This window comes from Pocillopora damicornis, chromosome 2 (genome assembly GCF_964200805.1).
Source record: "Pocillopora damicornis chromosome 2, jaPocDami1.2, whole genome shotgun sequence".
NCBI lineage: Eukaryota > Metazoa > Cnidaria > Anthozoa > Scleractinia > Pocilloporidae > Pocillopora > Pocillopora damicornis.
The window spans coordinates 1,962,190-1,986,862 of record NC_142671.1 but is presented as its reverse complement, the minus strand read 5'-3'; the positions used below and the strand labels follow the sequence as shown (position 1 = coordinate 1,986,862).

The window sequence follows — 24,673 nt, the reverse complement described above, 5'->3', positions numbered from 1 at the left end:
GATTTCACTTGGAAAAGTAAGACCGCTAGAGAAATCGGAACGCCCTTTGATGATGTGTGTCATAATTTTCTTTTGTTTATCGTCCAAAAACGAACAATAGCTTTAATTCTGAAAATTTTTCTCTAAATTTCTTAACCACGAAGGAAAGAACGTCGAATATCTCTATAATAAAACATAAGTTAAGTAAACGGCCTCGCGTATGCGAACGGCAAATGGCAAGAATTGAACTTTGTCGTCTGCCTTTCAGCTTTTAGAGCAGTATTGTGTATTTCTCTGTTGGATCTATTGGATAAGAAGAAAAGTAGGCGAAATTTGACATTCGCGTTTGCCGTGAACTTGGCTAAAACTCTTTTCTATTTCTTCCACGTGCTCTCTGTGTCATATTCTGTTGGACTAGCGTTCCAAAACAAAATTGTTGATTTTGTTTTTCTCTGCAAATGATCCAAGATTAGTATTTGAAGTTTTTCTATTTTCTCTTTCAACTGGAAACAATAGCTTTAATGTAAACAACGGAAGTTTGGTGTTCATTGACAAAAACGGCTCGCAAACGCACCAGTCCCACAAACACTTCCCCCATCAATTGCTTTCAAAGGCTCCTAGTAAATTTCAGAATCGCAAACATGTGTTAAGAGCTGCCAGACTCGAAGCCATATATTGTGATTTGGCACGTGTTATCTGAATGTTCGCGAATGCACGACTTGCAAACACGCTTTACACGCACCTCGTTAAAAGGTCTCTCTAGAAAGCTCACAAGATGCCCTTTTTTATTTTATGCAGATGAAAATTGAAAAGACTCGGCGAAAAAAAACTTGAACGCATAAAATGTCTGCGGTCTTTCTTTAGAATTCATTCTTCACACGTGCCTGAAAAAGGTGGCTGTGCTTAAATTAAAACGCCAATAACAAGAACTTTGGCCTACAACTATCAAATATGCTCCTTCAGTATCTCTTTTAAAGCTCTGAAAATGCCCTGTTTTAATAAATACAAGTAAAACTTGCGAACATTGAGCGAAAAAACTTGAAGGAATAAAATGTTTTCAATCATTATTTGAGGTTCATCGAGTCGTCAAAACAAAAAGGATGCACTAGTAGACACTCTCACTAGAGGTCGCTTAACTGCGCTATTGTTTCATTCCTCAGAGTTTTTCTCCAAAAGATCTCACTTTTTCTAGAGCGAATGAATCCCGAACTTAATAATTGCGGTTTCTGCGGGTCTACGTGGCCCCCCGAAGCTAATACCCAAAGGAATAAATCGAGCCTTCGATGCCCAAAATCCAGTTTCAATTCTCAGTGGGCGGAGTTGATATGCCAGGCATTGAAATTTCGCAACACGATCTCCTTCCTGAACGAAAGATTATCATAACTTCTCAAATGTGAAAAAATGAAGTATTATCATTCAACATTGATATGATCGTGAGGCCAGCAGTAGACTGGAGCGATTAAGGTTGCGCGAGTCACAAAATGCAAAATAGTGGTGAAGAAGGTGTCAAAGAATAAAAGAATTTCTCGATGCTATGCTACAAGAAGCAACAAGTTTGCTTGGAGAAAAAGAAATATCACGTTAGAGGAAAAAAGGCTGAAGTGATTTGGAATTTTATAGGGACTCCACCACTGGTTTGAGGAAATACAAGCACGAGTATCGGCCGCGTGAAAAAAAGGTGACGAATACAGCGCTCTGCAGTGCAACAGAAGAAGGTGATTTTACGATATTTTTATCAGTTTGTTGTCGTTAGTTTCCTTTTTTCCGTTTATCAAGCTACATACAACATTGCCGAGCGAAGCGAAAGATAATGGTACTTTAAAATTATTTGTTAAAATTAAGCAGTTTCCCATCAGGGACAACCCGACCCAGAATCATTCGTTGTAATATTAAAAGTCCTCGTAGCGTTTGATATGAACCTCCTAACCGTCATCCTCTCTTCAATAATAGAGCCAATTCCTGGCGTAAGTGCGTAAGAAAGTGTAAGAAATTTTTTTTTGGTACATTTATAACCAAATCTTGTGTCAATTTTGATTTATGAAAGCTTTTTATACATCTCCTTTATGGCTAATAATGAAATCATCCACTCATGAAAATTAAAATTAGTTCGCATCATTCCATTTATTTACATGTTTTAAAGTTTCCAAAATGTTTCAAGCTAAAAGTGAGATGTTTTTTTTCATAAAGACGATGAACTTCAATCACCTCTGCTGAACTGCCAGGAAGTTCTTAAGTCGTTCCAGAGCCCGGAAAATAACTGGAAAAAAATGGATAGTTTGAAAAAAAAAAATGGGAGTCATCAAGGGAGCTGATTTTCAACTTCCCTTCTGTGTACTCAAGGGTCATATATATTAGGCCAGTTGTGTTCCATTTGTGCCGAGGGAAAGTGTGATGTCAGATGGTAGAGTGTGGTGGAAAGAAGATGCGTAGTGAATGTGATGCGATGATCCATCAAGACCTCCTTTTCGATGACAGGGAAGCTTTTGTGGATGGTTTCTACAGGCACATACTTCATACTGTCAATATGAATGAAGATGGGAAGTTAGTGCAGACTAGTTAGTTTATTTGCTTTAATGTTTTTAGGTTTCTTATTGTAATGGGCGTTTATTTTTGTTCTTGTTGATAGATCAAATCAACACGATCTCTCTCTCCAAAGGAGGATAATCATCACTTGCAATGTCTTCTCAAATGAAATAATATACCTCACTTAATTTTACCGCGGTTTCAATAAATAGACTGGGAATAGATATGTGGATATACAGGAAAGATAAAATGGTGGCTTAAGGCGGCGAAAGGAATCTCAGTAGTTTGGTATTCTAGCTTGAAAAGGCTTGGGTGTTGTGATCTAGTTCTCAAGTAAAAAAGATCACTATCTGCAATCAGGCTTTACCACCTTTTGAAAAACAAGAAAAAATTGAAATAGTGGTGAGAAAGCAGCAAGTTTTGAAGTCAAACGAAAGATGGATAACCTGAGTTTCAGTCAAATGTCATGACGTTTGGGATGTAACTTCGACACCAAACAAGTAGTTTTACATGACTATACACTCAGAGGATTCTGTTGTGTTCACGTGAAGGCCATTTCAGCTATTTCTGCCACTTGTAAGTTTTAGGAAGTAAAAATATGCTTACTTGTGTCATATTGAAGCCCTGTGAGATCACAAATGTGATTTATTTCGTTGTTTTAGGTGGTCATCATCCATTATTTGATGAGAAAGAAAAAATGTTTACGGTTATTTCTTCTGTCGATAAATTTATTATTTAGGTACCAAATAATCTTGACACTGAAGATCATTGCATCCTATTATAAAAAAATTTGCCCCTGATTGCTTTGTCAACTTGAATGTATGATGTTATAAGCTTGTGATTTGTGGGATTTTCACAAGTAAACTAGAAATACCTGAAGAGGGTAATGATGTACTTAATGCAAAGCATTTTGGTAGAAAGTCTGCTTTGCTGTAATCTACCTGAAGGTGCTTTTTATATGCTAGTAAGACTTGCACAGCCCAGTCGAAATGTTTTTTAGTAGCCGACAAGCTGGCTGCAGTAGTTATAGGCCGTAGAGGCTAAATCTCGTCCTGAAAAGCAGTCTGAAAGTGTTAAGTCAGCGAAAGGTACTTCATTCTGGGCGGCCAAATTGCAGGCTGCCAGCCCATTTTGAGCGAGAGGTAAAACTCTAGACTGGCGATTTTAATTAGCTTTATTGAGAATCAAACCCTGCAAGGCTTATATTCTGTTTTAGTTTGGAGTGTAACTTTTATGTTTCTTACTTTGCAGTAAGTTGGCTTGTTATGGCCATTTTTCTCTTGAAAATTTTTTTCAGCATGGTCAAAATGTTTTTCAGAAGTAGGTAAGCTGGCTATAGTAATAGGAGATAGAGGCCAAACCTTGTCCAGACTTGAAGTCTAACAAGTGTGAAGAAAGCCCCGGACATTTTGTTGTAGATGGCCAAATCCCCGGCTGCCGGCACATTTTGACTAAGCAATTTGTTATTTAGCTACTAAGTAGTCTTACTATTAAAAACTACTGCATTCCTTCCACATAATTTGCCACTGATTGTACGCTGTATAAAGCTTGTGATTTGTATGATTTTCACAAGTATACACCTGAAGATGTAATGATGTACTAGGTGATGTACTCGATGCGAAGCAATTTTGGTACTAAGTGTATGCCTTGTCTGTAGGTGATTTAAACATGCTAATACATACATCAGCTGGAAAAGGAATATTAAAAGAAAAAAAAATTTAACTACACAAAGATTTGGTCTTACGTCCAAACTAAACACCTAATGACAATAAACCTAAACCCCAAACCCTAAACCCTAAACCCTAAACCCTAAACCCTAAAACCTAACTCTAACCCTAACCAGGTGACGGGCTCCTGCCCTAGCTCTAACCCTAACCCTAACCTTCGAACGATCAAGACTTCAAGTAACGTGGTGCAAGAATTATACAGCACTTTATATTAATGTTTTACTTGACGATAAAAGTTTGAATCCGTATAAGGAAACGTAACGAAAACAGGCAACGATAATATTCTAATGCAACGGAAACATGTCGTCATATTTCCGTTCAGGAATCATAATGGAAACATGAAAGGTCCAAGGAAGAATTGAATAACGTGTTTCCGCTGCGCGGAAACAGAACGGAAAAATAGAGTTTAATTTTTCCGAAATAGGGAATCATGTTATTTCGTTCGCTCTAACTCTATGCTAACCTAAACCTAATCCAAACTCTAAACCCAATCCTAAGGTAGGGTAAAGGGTTTAAATTGGGGTTTAGGATAGGGTGAGGGTTGCTCAGGGTTAGTGGGGTTTAGTATTAGAATTAGGGCTAGGGTTAGGATTTAGGTATAGGGTTTTAGCCCCTTGAAAAATATTATGAATAAGATCCAGTCACTTTTGTCACTTAAATAACCACTTGAAGAATTTTAACTAGTTGGATCATTCTAACCGGTTGGATCAATTTTGATTGCTTTTATCATTTTAATGTTTGGACCATCTAAACTAGAAGGGTCACATTAAGAATGGGCAGTAGGAGTGTCTTCGCTGGTAGGATCATTTTCACTGGTTAAACCATCTACACTGGTGGGACCATTTTATCTAACTAGACCATTTTCGGCGTTTGGACCATTTGATCAGGTTAGACAATCTGTGTCAATGTTAGCTAGTTGAACCATTTTAGCTAGGTAAACGATTTCAACCGGTTGGACCATTTTATCAACGAAGACCATTTTCACCATGATAGAACATCTTTTCAAGTTAAGCTATTTAAGCAGTTGAACCATTTAGTCTAATTAACGTCTTGGACAATTAGCTGATTGGATCATTTTCACTTGGACCATTTCAACTATTACTGGTTGGATCATGATAACTAGTTGGACCATTTTAATCGGTTCGATAATTTTAACCAGCTGGACCACTTTCATCAGTTGAACCAATTTAACTGGTTAGATCACTATATCGGACCATTTTAATGGGTTGGATCATTTTAACCAGTTGCATCACTTTAACGTGTCGGACCATTTGAACTGGTTGGATCATTTTGACCAGTTGGATCATTTTAACCGGCTGGACCATTTCAGCGGCTCCATCATTTTAACCTGATAAGTCAATTTAACTGGCTGGGTCTTTTTAAGCAATTGGATCACTTTGACTAGGGAATTTCTTTTCACTGGTTGAATGATTTTAACTGATTAGAACCGTATAACTGTTTAGACAGTTCTTACCGGTTGGATCATTTTGACTAAAGGGATTATTTTTACTGCTTGAATCACTTTTCAAGTTGAATCATTTTCAGTGGTTTCACTGGCTAGTTTAGGTGGTTGAACCAGCCGCTGGACCATTTTATTCAGTAAGACTATTTCCACCAGTTTGACCATTCTATGTAGTAAGACCATTTTCCCTGGTTACATCTGTCTTATCTTATCTTATCAACTGGTTCCACCAGTTTGTCCATTTTAAATAGTGGGATTATTTTAACAAGTTGGATCATGTTAACCAGTTGCACCATTTAACCAAGTGAGATCGTTTCTTCCAGTTGGACCATGTCATGTAATTAAAATATTTTCACTGTTTAGCCCATTTTATCAAATTTTAGATGGTTGGACCATTTTAACCAGTTGCATCATTTTTACTGGAGTACTAATTTCTATTCTTAACCCCAGCCGTTACCCTAACCCTGACCCTAACCCATTTTACCAATTTAATTTGGGTTTAAGAGAGGTTTTAGTGTTTTCCCACAGATTCTACCACTACTTTACTGACAACATTGTGTTTTAGCTCGTTTGCAGCTTTTTTAAAACTGAAATAAGCTCATTTTTGCAGAAAAACAAAAAGATGTTTTCCATCCGAATTGAACGTTTTTGTCAACTTTGGCGTAATATTTTGCAGAAATCGTGCATTTCTGCCATATTTTAGTGTTTTCAGACAAATTTCGCTGCGATCTTGTAAAAAACATAGTTTCAGCTGGTTTGTAGCGTTTTGGTAGTTATCTTGGCGAAAAATAGGTAAATCAACACAAATTATTTTTTTCGGTTGTTATTTTTTTCCTATTGTACAAATCTCATGACACCTGGCCCAGTTTCATCAGTGAATTTTTCAAGCTTCAAGCTTTTCTTGCAATGATAAACTTGTTCTCGAGGCTGACAATTAACAGGGTTTCTATAAATTAAGTTTACAAAAAAAAACTAACAATTTGTGAAGATCACACAGATCCCAAGCTATATCCAGGATTTTGCTCTCAATAAAATCAACTTTTTAAGCAAATTTGGATTTTACCTTAGTGCTTTTTTTTGCTACTTTTTAAATGCATATGTATAGATAATGATCCCCCGACTCTCCCCCAAATTTTCAGAACAGATGCAAACTCTAAAGAATGATGAAGCTTTACCTTACTATTGAAAATGTTTACAACTTAGAATATCAAATTATCACACAGGATTTCTTGGTACTTTGACCTGTTTAACACCCAAAAAGAAGTACACATACATACTACACGGAATCAGTCCAGTCAAAATGTGCTGCAGCCAATAATTTCTCGTGGCAGAAATAGCTGAAATGGCCTTCACGTGAACACAACAGAATCCTCTGAGTGTATAGCCATATAAAGCTATTTATTTGGTGTCGAAGTTACATCCCAAACGTCATGATATTTGACTGGAACTCAGCTTACCCATCTTTCGCTTAGACTTCAAAACTTGCTGCTTTCTCACCACCTTTTCAATGTTTTCTTGTTTTTCAAAAGGTGATAGAGCCTGATTGCAGATAGCGATCTTTTTTGCTTGAGAACTAGATCACAACACCCAAGCCTTTTCACGCTAGAATACCAAACTACTGAGATTCCCTTCGCCGCCTTAAGCCGCCATTTTATCTTTCCTGTGTATCCACGCATTTATTCCTATTCTATTTATCAAAACCACGGCCAAATTAAATGAAGTACATTACTTCATTTGAGAAGACATTGCAAGTGATGATTATCCTCCTTTGGAGAGAGAGATCGTGTTGATTTGATCTATCAACAAAAACAAAAATGAACGCCCACTGCAATAAGAGGCCTAGCAACATTTAAGTAAATAAACTAACCAGTCTGCACTAGCTTCCCATCTTCATTCACATTGATAGTAGGAGGTATGTGCCCATAGAAACGATCCAAAAAATCTTTTCTGTCATCGAAAAGGAGGTCTTGGTGGATCATTGCATCACATTTACTACACATCTTGTTTCCACCACACTCTACTCTGTCATCACACTTTCCCTTGGCACAAATGGCACACAACTGGCCTAATATATGTGACCCTTGAGAACACAGAATGAAAGTTGAAAATCAGCTCCCTTGATGACTCCCAGTTTTCATTCAAACCGTCCATCCTCTTTTCCCAGTTATTTTCCAGGCTCTGGAACGAGTCAAGAACTTCCTGGCATTTCAGCAGAGTTGATTGAAGTTCATCGTCTGTATGAAGAACTATTAATGCCCGAACTAACCCATCCCGACCCGATGAGTAGACATGATTCTGCCCAAGGGCAGAATTTTGTTTCTTCTCTTTCCACTTCTTCCTCTCTGTCAGGCTAGGAAAGTATTCCTTGGTAAAACGTCTCCAAAAGAAATTGGCTAGTGCTTGGGACCGTTGCCACATCTTTGTCGAGTTTATCTCACCATCACTGACTTCAGCATATTCATAACTCGGATTCGCCCGCAACAGCAAGAAATGATTTGGGGTTAACGATTCAATGTCCCCTGCATCATTGGACATATGAGTAATCGGTCGACCGTTTAGTATTCCTTCTACTTCGACTAGCGTAGTTCTCAGCACTTCTTTGGAAACCTTCCTGTGTGCCAGAATTGCCTTCAGCGTCTTCTTTGTGCACTGTACAAGTCTTTCCCACGCTTCTCCAACTCACTCTGCCCACCCTTAGGGTGGTCTCCAGACTGCTCATAATTGTGTGTATCTCAGACACCCGGTTGCCGACGAATGCTTTATAAGTGGAACTTTTCTGGCAGATCAAATGCAAGACTGTGGTGGAGTAACTCCAGAAGATAATCTTCTCCATCTTTGTAGTCATTTCTTTCCCCAGTTTTTCAGGTAATCGCACAGCTAGTAGAGCTCCCATGGGCTCCAGCCGGCAGATAGATAGTCACTTGAAAGGGGAAATACGGCCTTTTCCCGCAACCAGCCTACACTCTAGTGTGTCATCTGTAAACGCACGTCTTAGGTACGCACACGCGCCATAGGCATCCTGGCTGGCGTCACAAAATACATGATGTGCTGTTTCTTGGATGGGTTTCTGTTCTTGAAGAAAAGTTCTTGGAATTCTCACTTCGTCAAGCTTCTCTACTTCCCTGTGCTATTCACGCCACTCTTGAAGATCAGCTTCTTTCAACTCATCGTCCCACCCGTACTTCATACGATTCAGACCCTGCAGGATGATCTTACTTCTGATAGTGAATGGGTGGAGTAGTCCTCTTGGATCCGAAACAGAGAATGCTTGGCTCAAGATATTCCTCCTTGTCGTACCTAGATCACCCTTCAGTCCGGTAAACCAGAGCATATATCCTCTTGGGCATCCCAAATGACGCCCCAAGTTCTGTCCGTTGGCAACTCGTCTTCACTCAGCTCAAAGAATCGTGGAGATCTATCTTGCTCCGGGATGGTCGCATGGTCGCCAAGACGTCTGGGTAATTTGTCAGAACTTATGTAGGTGGAAACCTCCACAGCGCAACAACTCAGTCATCTTCTTCCGCATTTCAATAGCTTCCTCGCGAGAATCCGTTGATGGTAGGCCATCATCCATGTAAAAGTGCTTGTGGACTGCTTTTCACACCCAGGGGTAAGTCTTCCCCATTCTCATCAGCATTTCGCCTCCTTTTGCTCAGGATGGTGCAGACACTTCTCCAAACACTGTTCTCTCGAAGAGATACGCATTCGGTTCTTCTCTCATGGAGTTTCTCCATATGAATGTCATCGCTGGCTTGTCATGGTCAAGGAGGCGAAGCACATGGTACATTTCTTTCGCATCAGCAGCCATTGCAATTCTTCCTTCACAAAACCTGAGGAAGACTCCAAACAGAGAGGAGAGAATATCTGGCCCTGTGTAGATCTTATCGCTCAAACTTTGTCCCATGAATTTTGCTCATGCATCGTATACTCTTCTCAGACGATCAGGTTTCTTGGGGTTAATGACAAATCTGTGTGTTAAGTACCAAGTCACTTTACTATCGCACTGTACTTCCTCTTCACTCAGTTTATTCACATAGCCTTTCTCAGTGTCATCCTGGATTGACTTTGCATATCTCTCTCTGACCTCGGGCAGCTCTCAAACTTCTTCTTTAGCGTTTGCAGCCTCTTCTTTGCCATTTCGTAATTGTTGGGTAGAGATGGTTCCTCTTCTCTCCAAAGTAGGCTTGACACATACGCATCTTCACTCGCATTCTTAAAGGTTGTCTTTTCCATTGGTGACAATGTTCGCTTGTCCTCAATTGAACAGGTTGGATCTGTTAGCTTCACTACACCTAACGTTTCTATCTCTGACTAAGCCACGACCAGCTGCTTCAGCTCCTCATCTTCAACTGAACTTCTTTCATACACATCGAACCCATTGTACGGAGATGCTATTCTTCGCCCCCAGGTAACCAGTTAGTCACCGCCCATCCAAGTGGGGTCTCAACTGCATAAGGTACTGTGTCAAGTTCCGGTTGACCAGAGGGTTTCACAATTTGTTTTGGTAGAATCAAGTCAGAGTTGTTAGTTCCAATTATGAGTTGCACTGAACCTGTGTCGGTGTCACGTAAGTCCAAGTTCTTCAGGTGCTGATACTCTTGTTTGATTATTGACCACTTCAACTTCTGATCTGGACCATTCAGGCTAGGAACTGTTATCACATCTCGCAAGGAGTACTGGACTTCCTCTCTTCCGACTCGTGCGACACGGCATTTCTTGATGTGCTGGGAAGTAAACACCTTCCGCACATTTACTCCTTGAATTTCGAGATCTACATATTTGCCTTGAAGTCTAAGTGAGAGCGCTAAACTTTCATCTATAAGTGTTGTGTTACAGCCCAAGTCACGCAAGGCCATCACTTGTTGTTTTCCTTTTTCTCCGAAGACTATGGGAAGTACTGTATCAGCTTCACAACCTACTTACGCTGATTGGAGATACCCCTCGTGGGGCTCCACAGTCTAATGTGCTGACGAGTCTTTACTGTGACGGTGTGTTAGGACATTAATATACCAAAGGTTCCAAACCTCGATATTTTATTACAATAAATAACGGATGAAGGTTATGACAAAATCCATGGATATGAATCGGAGATTCGAAATCTGTAAACTAATGCGTTAACAAATTAGTTTCAGTTCATATCGATAATATCAAAAGAAATCAAGGTAAATATTTACCCATTGGTTCTAGGTGTCCATAACACTGTCTAGCGATAGAAAATCTTAACAATTATATCTGTTACGTCATCAAATTATAATGCGCAAAGAAATTAGAATTTTGCGCAGTACATTTACCTTTCAAGGAGACTTGTGCTGGATCTCTCTCAACATCTGGCACTCGTTTTGATTCACGTTTCGCTTTTGCCTGTTCAATAAATTTCAAGTCGACTTCATGTACGAGGGTATGATCACGCATGTCACAGTTCTCAACTTTGCATCTATTCCTGCTACGGAATTAGTTAGTGTTCCTTAACAATTTTCACCTTTTCGCTAGTCAACATTCCCTTAAAACTTTTGCACTCCTGCAAAGTGTGATTAGTGGACTGGTGAATTGGGCACCTCTTTGTTCCATGGCTGGTGCGTAAAGCTTCGCCTGTGGCTCCTACAAACAACCGAGATTGTAATTTGTCAGCTGACTTACGCCTATCAACTTTAGATGTATCTGAACGCTTTCACCCTCTCTTCTCTGGCATCCACTACTGCTTGAACTCACTGATTTTTGCCTCTTTTTTGCAGCCAATTGGCAAATGAATCCCAGGTTGAAAACTTTGGTTTTCCTTCAACAAACTCCGCCCATTACCGCAAAGGCGTGCAGGAAGTTTAGCAACAGTTGCTTCAGGGACTTAAGTTGCTTCAGCGAGTTGAGCTTATGAAGGAAGTCGTGCTCCTTGAAAATGCCTAAAAGCTCAGAAACTATTTATTGATACTAATAATAATAATAATAATAATAATGTTTATTTCTTATATTGCGCAGTCTAACATGCGATGATATGATCGAGTGCGCATTACAACACTAAAATCCACCCAACCCAACCCAGGGGAGGACACCCATCACACAGTAATCTCGTGCGTGGGAAATTAACGTCTCCTACCCCAAACCCTGCAGGAGACGGGACCTCCGGCTTAACGTCTTATCCGAGAAGACGAAGCATGGTGAGTGAAGCGACTTGCTTAAGGCCACAACGTAGTGCCCCATCCAGGACTCGAACCCGGGCCGTCCGACCCAGAGTCCAGCGCTCTGACCACTGGGCCACTTACGCCTCACAATACTGTCTGATCTGCGTGCCACTTTCTTTCTCTATGGTCTGAACTTGATCTATGCACTTCTTTCCAGCTGAAAAAACTGTGTCTAAACTGCCAAAACGTTCCTGAAGCGCAGTCCATGCCTCCTCGTATTTGTCTAAACCTGGCATGAATTTTGCTAGACATGATTTTGCACTTCCGTCAACAGAATCTAGCAGAAGTTTAAGCTTCTGTGTTGCATCGTAAACTTCCCTTCTATCTACTTCAACATTAAACGCTGCTTTGAATTTTGAGCACTCTAGTGGATTTCCATTAAATGTCTGCACATTTGGTTTAACGACTTTCACAAAGGCTGGCAGCGTTTTCTCAAACAACTGATCTGTCTTCGACGTCTGCACGCTAGGGTTTCCTGAGGCATAGGTTTACAACTCAGCTTGACCTTTAGCAATAGATGACTCATATGTCTCCTTTTTACAGGGTTGACTGGAAACCTCTGTTACGACTTCTGGTTTAATGGATTTAATTTCAGGTTTTTGAACAACAGTGTTTTCAGTAATTCCCAGGTCTAAGCGCGATTCCCGATCGTTCACACCGTCAAAAGGTAATTCATTCAACTCTTCATCAATATCGCCTTTATTCGACATACCTTTTTCCTGGGCGATGGCATCTTCGAACTCATATTCCAATCTTGATTCTTCAGCTTTCTTTTGAAGTTCCAATAGCTTTGCACACTGCTGTTGTTCGGTTCGCAGACACTCAGTATTATTTGCGAACGTCTGATCGGCTATTTTTAGTTCGAGAGCTAACTTCTTGGCTTGCCATTACTTTCTTAAGACACAACGTTTACTTGAAGTAGTAGACTCACTTGGCGTAAACAGTCTTGGTTTTTTGTCTTCTCCTCTGTTCGAGGTACTCATCTTAGTGCCACTTGAGTGAATCTTCACAATACTCAACCGCACGGCTCGGTGATAATATTACACGCAGTTACATGTACACGGGTGACTAACAGCTTGACTCGGCGATTTTTCGCTTGATTTCGCTCAACACCTGGCTCGAAGGAACAAATGTCGTTGCCGGACGACAATTTGGATTTGGCTGATTCGATTTTTCTTTTTTACAACTTTATTCGCTCACGTTCCTCCAAACTCCTCAACTCAACTTGTTTTTATCTCGCACATGAGCACCTGGCTTATGGCAACGAGCAGATCTGCAAATTCACCTAGCAACACACAAAAAAAAGAATAGATAAATAAATAAATAGATGTACAAGAAGTTGGAAGGACACTTTGTTTCATGCTCTTTCCCTGATACACGTAATCAAACCAACCAAACTTTGATTTTTTTTCTTTCAACAGCCAGGAACTGTACTGAGCTTTTCAAAGGCGGTCAAAGAATTAGCAGTGTCTATACAATCTACCCTGATGACAAAGCTCCCTTTAATGCATATTGCGACCAGACAACAGCTGGTGGAGGATGGACAGTGATCCAGAAGAGGCTGAATGGCTTCGATGATTTCAGGCGCACCTGGGATGACTACAAACATGGCTTCGGTAGTTTCCTCATTGTGAATATTGACTTGGATTGAAAAAGATCCGCCCTCTGACAAGAAATAAGTCAAAAGACAAGCTATGCGTAGATCTGGGAGTAACTAAAAACAAAACTGTTTGCGCTGAGTATGCGTGACTAAAAATTGGAAAAGAAGAAGCTAAGTATCAGCTGATCATCGGAAATCTTCTTAGTAAGTTGGCGAATTGTCATTGTCACTAGCCTCTATACCATTACAATTATGGGTAGCTAACGTTGTAAGTCTCTAGCAACAGATTGACCAATTTTTCCTCTACCAATCAACTTGTTATTTACCCATCACGTTGGCAAAACGACTGTGTTTACAGCGAGCATCTTCTGAGTCATGTAAATGCCTCTCAAACTGAAGAAGAGTCACCGGTAGTTAGTCAATACCACAACGGAACTATTTTTTGTTTTTGCTTTGTTTGCTTTTCAACATTGATGTATCCGAGATCGTAACATTTGATTTCCTACTTTATCTTCCTGCTCCTAAATAATAAAGTGTCTAACGGCTGGCTATATACTGATATCAACAATTATTTCCTAAAAATTCTTTTGCTAAGAAAAGACAGTTAATCGCGACTCTCTCAGTCTTCATAATGGCTCCCAGTTTGTCACCTGGGATAAAGATACCGCTTCTAATAGATGCAGTGGAGGTTGGTAATACTATGTCAATTGTGCTTCAGGTCAGGATTCAAATCTCAATGGTGTTTATCTGTGTGTTTGGATCCCAGCAACGCTGAAAAAACTGCGCCCACAACAACTGAAATAAAGATCAGACCGCTTGGCTTTCCTTAAAACTCTTTTACTGATTAGTTTGTGTGCGAAATGTAATTGCGTTGAGAGGGTTGTAAGAACACCACTGCACGGTTAATGAAAGTCTTTTGTTATATGAGATGCGATCTGTTGACGCAAAATGTAATGCTTCACTTGTTTGAGTGAAGTATGAATACATTTTGTGACGGTAGTGATAGGAAAGAGGCAAATAAGTTAATACAGTCGCACTGTTCTTCATTTAAATTGAAGTTTTTGCCCTCTATGCAAATTTGTTTTAAATATAAACTTGCATTTCTTATGTACTATTTACGAAGAGACTTTTAAGTCTTTTCGTAAAATTAAAATGAAATTGAAACTTCAGTAAGAGATGGTAAATTATTTGCTGTATAAATGTCAAATAAACAAACAAAAAGGCTGTTAAAATATATTAAATTTTATTTACAACTCAAACAAAACAGCCATTCATAAATATCACCAATGCGAAAGGAGTTACATTAGTTATCTTTCAGAAGTATGCTTAGTTGATGTTGCTGAAAAGGGGAGAGAAGTGTTGGAATCTTTGTACAACTTCATTTCCTTTCCGAAATATTGGTCTACTTATTTTGTAAAAGATTGAGTTGTTTACACTGACATATCCACCAGCTGGAACCAAAGATCTTACATGGGCAAGACTGTGCCTGAAACACATTATAGTCATTCGTCTGGCTGATCACAGGGTGTAACATTGTCTCTTTAAGTTATTTCATCACCTCCTGAAGTATAATAGGTCACTGGGCGAGAAATTGAGAAACGTGCAGGATCTAGCGACAAATTGATGCCTAAAGTTCATTTTTAGATTGGATAAGCTGGTTTCTTATTTCCCTTCAATGAATTTTAAAGATGAATAATTATTTAGATAAGAGATCTAATCTAAGATCACTTTATCTACGATTTATTCTCTATTCAGGACAGTGTTTGATCGCCTCGCCTTGAAAATCAATGAACTTGTTCGCGTGATTGATCCAAATTAGAAATAATCCATACGATGTTACAAAATTTTGTGTTTTATATCCATCAAGAGACTCATCAAATCAATCAAGTTGCCTGATAAATCATAAATAGCTTTATCAAACCCCCGTGAATATTACAGAGCCTTGTATGAGAATCTGGTAGATTATTTCATACAAACAACTGTTTCATGACACAAAAAATTTTCCTGAAAAAAAAAGCTAGAAATTACTGGTCCCCTAGGGAGAAGGGTTTAGAAAACGTCCCATGGTCTGATTTTTAGATGTTGTGGGATCGTTGTCATTAGCTTTAGGAGGTCAAGTTTGCCCAGTGAATTGTGTAAATACTTACAGGATGAGGATGGATGCTGTTAAAATTTGAGTCCACAGTACAAACTTCATTAACGTATAGTTACCACCATCAGCTGGAAATCTATCCCATGTACTAAATAACTTGCCATTATGAATGGAGAGAGAATCTTCAACAGTTGCAGCTGCACGGAAGAAGAGAGGAATAAAAACATAAACTTAAATATATTTTAGCTTCATAGCTGACAACAATCTGTAATTGTTAAGAGCCTTTCTCTGGTCTATTTTTGGCTTCTTTATGTTTATATAATTACGAAATACTGTTACCTATAGAGGCGATGTTTGAGAGTATCAAAGTTACAGAATCAAATCTGTTGCTTAGTTTTCTATACATTCCAGGCCTTCGTGTCACCTGATGGATTCTCTGCCACCAAGTCATAAGGAACTTGTCGATAAATGGGTAGGGTTCATGAGTGTGATATGCATAACCATATACGAACGCTTGAAAATACTGCTGATGCGTAGCTTGTTATCAGCTTTCATATTTTCAATACCAAACCATTCATACGCGGCGTGAACAATTTTGCTAGCCCTCACTCCCAGAATCACTAGTAGTTTGCTTTCTGTCTTGTTTTGTGTCAGACGTTCGATCTTGTCCAGTCCGAGCCAAATACATAGATGAGGAAATCACTGAATCCCTTTTATGGTCTTCTCGGGCGCGATTAAAATGAACAGTGCCATACACCCTCTTCTTGATCACTGTCCATCATCCACGGGTAGTTGCCTGGTCACAATATAGATATTAAAGGCACCTACACCATTAAGGTCGACCGAATAAATACCACTGATGGTTTGACCGCATTTGTTAAGCTCAGCACAATTCGCAAAGGAAAGTTTCGTGTTCTAAGATACAGTTGCATTTAAATAATATCGTAATGATAATAAAAACAATGGTTTAATACCAGTATCCCCATACAAAATGGCTCTTTGCCTGATATAAAAACTAAAGGTAAAATAAAATTACATAATTTTATACAGAGGAATATACCATGTATTTCTATAAATTAAAGACTGAGGCTATATGGTTATTGCGCGCCTGTCGGCAGCGCTCCCTAAGAATAGCTAAAGTTTGCCTTCTAAAAGACTGAAAATTACTACAAGATTTAACATTTGCTGGTAAAGAATTGAAGAGAAGGGCTGGCCCGCTATCCTAGAAAGTTTCAGAGGCCGACGGTATGACTTAATTGATGGAACTGGATGAGCGCAGGTTTCTGGTCTGTCTAAGTTGCTCAAGCTGGAGGTTTCTTGGCCAATTGTGGTAGTATATAGCTTTGCGCGTGGCCTTTAAAACGTACTATTGCTTACGTTCCTTGATAGGCAACAAGCCTAATCTGAGAATAGTGTCAATACTGTTTACATAGCGTCCGCAGAGAAAACTGGCTTCCACAAACTGAATGCGCTGTAGCCTTTTTAAAAGACAGTCAGTAATTGGATAAGATATCATGTCATCAAGGCAAGGCAGGACATAACTAAACTTTCATAATAACACAACTAAACTTTTAAAGATGGTGGTTAGTTAAATTCTTGATTTTCATTAACGCAGCTAAGACACCGTGACAAGATGAAGCAAGATGCTTAACATGATCGTCCCACTTCAAGTTGTCAGTTGTGTGAGCCCCGAGCATTAATTATATTTTAGTAGAATGGACACGTGCAAGGGGTTTATCTCCTATAGCCAGGTTTATAGGAAATTCAGCGAGGGAATGGTAGGACGACAACTGAGGGGTTGAGAACAGTATGCAATTTGTATTTGTAGGGTTCAGTGCCAAGTTGGAGACCTGGGACCAGTTTGTGATATCCACGAAAGTCTCGTTCATGTCCATAGCCCTTCATGTAGAGCTGAAACATAAGTTGAATATCACCGGCCCCATGATGGACCCTTGTGGAATGTTAAACTGGGATGACTGGCATGAAGGCCTCTTATCATCGATCCGTACAAACTGTGATCGACCAGATTGGTAACTCTGGAGTCACTTGAGAAAGGGTTTTGAGAAGCCAAGCTTATTTAACCTCTCGATGGTCGAGCCAAAGTAGATCGTGTCCAATACCTTAGAAAAATTGGCTGACATAAGTGTAGTCTCCTTCCTCTTATGGCAGAGCGGATGTTATCTCTGATTCCCAGCAGAGCTGTAGTGGTGGAATGTCCTTTGCGGAGATTCGAGATTTGATCGTGAGGAAGATGAGCGCTGTCTGCGTATTCCGCCATTTGAGACACCGCAGGCTTCTCGAAGATTTTCGAGAGAACAGGTAGAACTGAGATAGGCCGAGGTTGATCATTTGAGACTGGGTTGTCGGTCTTTATTTGAGACTGGAGACACCTGATCAACCTTCTATAGTTTTGGGAAATGCGCTTTCTTAATGCAATCGTTGATGATAGATTTAAGTGGGACTGTCAAGTACTCAGCACTTATCCTGATGAAACGAGTAGGTAACTGGTCCACGCCAGTGGAACAATCCGATCGAAAATCCTTGATGGTCTGGAAGGCGCTTTCCCTAGTGACAGGTGGCAGCTGAAAACGTGTTCCACCAGGGGAGTCGTAAGGCAGGTCATCAATGAAGCGCACGAGATCTTCTATTGAAGTCGCCAGAGTTTCTAGTGTTTTCTATTTAGGAGAGACTGTTTTCTCTCGTAAATTAAAGAGATTTGATTTTGACGCTTTCAATGAGATGATTATACCGACTGGTTTGTCGGATGGATGTGTCTCGCAATGTATTGAGTCGTTGGCTAAGGAGTATGATGAGGTGTTGTGCAAAGCCTTGGACAAGCTGGCACCTAAAAGAACTCGCACTATTGTCATTCGACCATATGCCTATCGGTATAATGAGGAGATTGCCACTCATAAGAGGAAGAGGCGAAGGCTCGAACGTGAGTGACGTTCGACTGGTCTCTAAATTGATGGGGTGAATTATTTGGAGCAGCGCGATGTTGTAGATGAAATGCTATATATGGCGAAAGAACAGCATTATTCAACAGTTATTCAGGACAATACCCACGATAGCAAGTTACTTTTTCGCACAGTTGATAAATTACTACAAAGGAATACAGACAAAAGATATCCGTCTGCGAACAATGACCTAGAACTCGCAAATGCCTTTGCTAATTTCTTTAGTCCCAAGATTGTGAGAATTCGTGATGAATTGCTAGTTAGGAGAGAACAGCTGGGGGAGCTCACTATGGAGGATTTTGAGTGTACATCATGCTTTAGTGAGTTCGCAACGGTAACAGATGAAAATGTCTTAGGACTGATTAGGGGTTCAATCAAGGCATGCGCACTAGATCCATTTCCAGCGAGTATCATGCGGAAATCCTATTCTAGTCTTTTTTCTGTATTTAGAAGAGCGATTAATTTGTCGTTATGATCTGGAGTGCTGCCCAAGGAACTTAAGATCGCGCTGCTATTACCTCTTCTCAAGAAGGTAAATGCAGATTTTGAGCAGTTTAGCAACTTTTGCCCTATGTCAAATTTAAAGTTTCTATCTAAATTAATAGAAAAAGCAGTGTTTGTGCATGTAGAATCAAAATCTTTGCAAGTTCTACCCTTAAATGCATCGATGATAAAAAGTGCGCATTTTGGTTGATTTCCTGCCACATTTAGTATTTGCACTTGAAAATCGTTCCAAATATGCCAGGTAATAATAAAACGAATATATCATACTTTCGTCCTTGCAGTTGCACACTCTGCTATTAACTTTCATGCACTTTAGTTAGAAATTGCAAATTTTATTCTGATTTAAATTCGTGTTTGATTTCCCGCCACGAAAAAAACTGACTCTTTGCGATTCAAAGTATCGAAACTGACATAAAATTTCGTCGAATGAACTGGAACTTTGCACACACTTCCTTTATGATATTATTAGTATATGTGAATTTATTTGATCAATTCCCTCTTAAACTAGCAAAGTTACAATTTTTTGTATCAGTCCAGTTGGAAAAAAATTCATGAATGTCATTTCTTGAGCTTTGAATCTAGTACAAGACGTGCAAGTACACCAGAAAAATTTCAAAAGTCAAAAAATGCATATTCCCTCAACGGAGGTAACATAAGGTAATGGAATAGGAGTCGGTTGATTCATAAATAACCGTGTTTTGCGCGAAAAAAAAGTTTCCAGGGATTAAATTGTCTTTTTTGAGTAAAGTGGTTGATTTCCTGCCACTTCAAAAATTAAACAGCTATAAATTAATGAAACTTTGTCAAAAAAGAAAACCGTGCATTTTTTCATGGAGGATAGTAATTCTCTAACTATTGTAGAAAATTTCAGGTTGAGAAAAAATGGCGAAATATTTTTTTGGATGAGATCAAAAACCCAAGTTTTCCCTGGCACCCATGTTCTTGATGTGGCATATACAGCGAGAGAGAAGAAGGTAAGAAAAACAAACGAAGCAAGGCCATCAAGGGAAGGAAGTAATCGGGTCAAATGATGAATTACCTTGGAATTTCTTAGAAAGGAATGATATGAGTTTAATATCGTAAAATAGGTTATCGTTCATCGTAGTGGTAAGAAATAATAAACTGTTTAATCGTTTGTCACACGATGTAATCACTTAAGATGTAGATCGCGACCTTTCGACTGCTTACTGTTAGTCTTCACCAGGCGATGGGGTCGACTGCTCACACATTACCATTTGTATCACTTTGCTCGCTCAAACATCAAAATCACAGTAAAATCTTAGTGCATTGAAATGAGCTCCTAGAAAAAAGTCATGAGCAAGCACAATTCTGAGGCAAAACTTCAACGCTCCTTTTAAAGAATTAAATGTTCCATCATGATCATGATCAAGCTACGATTGCATAAAACAGATAATAGTTAAATGTCCAGTCATCATCTTCGAGGCACATCAGCGTAAGAGTCACTGTGACTCGAACAAACCCTCGAACGTGCGTGTTTGGGTTGGAACATCTTGTGACGTTGCGTGATGTGCCATTCATGTCGCAAACAATGCGTGCCTGCGGGTGTAAATTACAAAGTGTTGATTGGAGTATAATGGAAAACAGCTGTTGAAATGAATTCAAAAGGAAATAGCTTGCGATTTAGTAAGGGCCCATCCACATTAGCGACAAAATTGTTTATTGAGGCAAATTTTCTGTCATTACCAACACCTTACAAGTATGGATGGTTTTTTCGCCAAAGCGGGCTAATTTCAAACGCACCCGCCGACAACATTCGTCTCGGGTTAAAGCTTTGCAAAATCTACTAAATAAACAAAATCGTGATGAACTTGTCTATCATTTGTCGTAAACACTACCATTAGCGTGATAATTAAACTGTGTTCAGCTTACCAAAAGGTTGCAGTAATTGTCTAAACTTATGATGAATTGCGGTAATTGGAGTTTTAATCCACTGGCGAATTGTAGCGACCAGCCGTATGAGGAGATCAGGCCCTGGAATGTACCACCCTATAACGACCAACAAGGAAAAAAATTTCATTCAGCTTGGGCAACCTACAAAGGTGGAGTAATTTTCCAGTTGCCGCTTCACCAGACTAATAATTGTGGCCGCACAAGATCCAGAAGTGAACCGAATTTAGCAGCTTTTTGAAAGCTTCGACGTTTTTAGCGCGGATGCAACGAGGAGACAAAAATTTGTCATTACAAATTTGTCCTTTGATTTTGTTGGGGCAATTCTAGTTTTGTCTGCTAGTGCTGATAGGCCCCTAAATAACGAATAAGCAATGTCAATCTTGGTTTTACCTAGTTTAGGTGTGGAGCAGATAAATAGAATCACTATCTTGTGACAAAAAAGATCGAGTACGACTGAACGTAGAGAGTACGGATATTATATGGATCGTAAATAAACGCAGGAAATCGGAAAAATACAGTCCTATTGATTGTCGAACCAGCACTCTGCGGAGATTTTCCTTGGCGTAGTTGGGAATTCTGCAACAGCTTTCGAATAAGCGCGAAATGTCACATTTTGAAGTTAGGGCTTCAACTTGGATTAACATTCTGAAATTTTTAACTCTGTTTCCAATTTTGCATTCTATCTTGGGCCACAAGCATTTTCATAAAAAGAAAAATTAAAAGAAAAAAAAAACCGAATGCACTGATATTCAACTTTCGATGATAAGATCAGTGTCACAATCTTCCAAAATGTAATTTGGTAACCAGTGTTATTACATGAAACCGTCTTACCCACCTTTGGCAACTTGGCACCCGTTTAGACTGCACCTTAAGCATTTAATAAGATACAGCACTTCGGGTCGATGCTATGCGTGGCGGTTATCCGTCAGTGATATAAAGTTGTAAAGTTGTTCACCGCTCCTTCCGGAGCGGTTATTCGTCCCATTAAGTGCAAAAAAACAGCCTTAATGATTTTATTCGTAAGTAGCTTAAAGTTATTACTAAAAATTTACCACTCCCTCCCGACTGGGAGCGGTAAATTGTTTTAAGTGCCTACAATCCTTCTATTACACGATCTAAGAGTTACTAGCAGTATTTTGCTAGCGTGAAATCGCTCAACTTGCAAAGATTAAACAGTACAATATTAAGGATATAGAAACAACAGCGAGATAGCGTGTCTTACTTTGAGATTCGCAAAACACACGAAAATAGTAACCGCTTACTTTTGTTAGCCGATGCAAGGTAATGTGATCTAAGTCAATCTGATGTCAGTAAGAGTTTCCTGCATTTTAGTTCCTAGGCTTTGTGGTGTCTGTTATTGAAATAAAGTTGTCGTAAATAATCTTATGCTCCAATTTAGCTTTCTTTTCGGTTTTCATAACACTAACCCAAACACTTTTCTAAGAAATCTCGCGAATGTACAAAAACAAACCTAATGCTTTCGCCGGTGAACCGAATCAATATTTTAGAGGGTCGCCAATAGGTCCTTCTCCTTTATTGTGGTTCTCAGGGTAGGTCTGCGGTCAAATTTAGAATGTCCACTGATTAAAGTTAAGGAAGATAAGTTAACAGCCCATCTTTATCTCCTTTCAAACGGAGATTAAAGAAAAGTTATATGTTCATTACTTCCATGTTTGTAGGAGTTTATAATCTGCCTCCAGATTTTTTTCTAAACATCGTTTACCGAATTATAATGAGTGCATTGGTACGCTTCCGTCTCAAGCTCTTTATTTCAATTACCGACCATACGCATCGATAGATTTGTAAATATTTTGTTAACGAATTTATCTCTGTCTTCGAGTTGAGTTTTGCGTATCTGTTTGGCTGCCAATTGGATATATTGTACACACATTGGCAGCTGGTTTACCATGTTTTGAGGTTTCACAGATTTCGTGTTGTTGATTTACTATGTTTTGAGGTTTAACAGATTTCATTGAATGCGACGTTTCTTTTTGTCGCCATTTTACTTTGTGAGATATTTTGCTCCTGGTTTGGCCGCTTGAATCTTGTTAGTCAAAATTGGAACGCCCAGTTAAATTTATCACTTGCCTGGGTACAGATCTAGTTTTCAATTTCAAATTTGGCTATCTTTCTGTTAGAGTTTGGCCGTCAATTTATCTGACCTTTTAAGCAAACAAACAAACAAAATGAAATAAAATTACGTAGATGTTAAGCTTATCACTATCCTATGATATCATCAAAGATAGGGATCACCGCAAAGGTTTCTTAGATTCTTTCACATCCTCTTGATTTCCCCTTTCGGCTTTCTCTGATTCCTCGAGATCTTAAAGGTGCTCACAGGTAGAGTTTTGAGTTTTCGTAGCGCTCTCTTTTCTTTAAACAACGTAATGTGATAAGATTTCCGGTTAAGTCGGCATTTGACGAATTGACGCAACACGTTAAGCACCTTAAAGGTAGCTTTGAGCTAACAAGACTAATTATTTTCCTACTCTCTAAACTAACCCGCTTCGAACAAAAAGGAAATGATTATTGACTGATCCCTCAGATTCAATAATCCCACTTTGCCATGTATTGGCGGAGACAATCGTTGTCTATGACTGTTTTTTCATTTGTTTTCATGAACGAACATCACAATAACATTATTTGTACAGTGATAGTATCTTTTAAGCGGAAAAGTGATTAGGCCCGCAAGTCATCAACTTAAGCTGCCATTTAGGCGCTTGTAATATTTCAATGATTTAGTCATTTATACGACAACTATCTATATGTTATATTTACAATGTCTAGATTGCTACAAGAGAATACCAACAGTTTATAACCTGTTAATCGCTAACATTGTTTGCTATCCCAAGGTAACTAAAAAGAATGACATATCATCCTACAAAGATTACAGAAAGGCCTGATTCATGAAAAACGAGACCCAACGGCCTTTTCTGGGTAATTTCTTGTTAGATGAAAATTATTGCTTTGACATGCGAAAAAAGTTACAGTAGATAACAATTACAGTGCCATATCTTTTTAGGTAAAAACATCAAACAAGCGTTTGTCGAGAAAGTATTTGTGTCATCATTATAACTTTTAAATACATTTTAAAAGAACTTCTCTTAACTTTTAAGACATAAAAGGATATTAATGAGGCATATCGTAATAGTCTAAATTCTGCTCAATTTTTTTTCATTGACATACAACGTTACATCATATCAGAACATTCATTTTCTTAAAACATCTTCTAAGATATTTTGAATCCAGGATTAAATTTCTTTAAGGTTTGAATTTTTCATGATGCCAAAAAAAACAATTGTAGAACTATAAGAACATGAGCCTTTTTTTTATTAAACCTTTGTTATCGTTGGCGTATTTGGTTTTCCCAAGCTTCTTACGTAAATAATTCCACCGACAAATCCAACGGAGGGTCCTATTTTCTTAATTCAACCGGTAAAAAAACTAACTTTTTGGTTGAAATGCCGCCCTGTCCCATAGGGGGAGTCTCTGATTGGCTGACTATTGCTTACAGCTGAATAAAAGAAATTTTACAGAGCAATTCTGACAGTCCTCCAGATGTTGAAGGAAGATTAAGGTAGGTAGCTTACTCAAAGCAGATATCTTAAGAGTTTTACTAGTCTTGTAATTTCACCAATCTTTAGAGAGTTTTGACTTATTACAATATGACGCGCTCCTTACCGTTTATAACTCTACATGTATATGTGTCGTCTGATTAGTGGAGAAATTTACGTCTTGTGACACC

General features: G+C 39.0%; 1 long non-coding RNA gene and 2 pseudogenes across 3 annotated transcripts in view; 2 read left to right on the top strand and 1 right to left on the bottom strand.

The window, feature by feature from the left end:
* Window positions 1-24,673, top strand: part of LOC149049493 (uncharacterized) — a 153,929-nt gene that overhangs the window by 78,610 nt on the left and 50,646 nt on the right. The window lies entirely within an intron of this gene.
* On the bottom strand, window positions 10,003-12,847 carry LOC149049499 (uncharacterized; annotated as a pseudogene).
* On the top strand, window positions 18,566-19,207 carry LOC149049498 (uncharacterized; annotated as a pseudogene).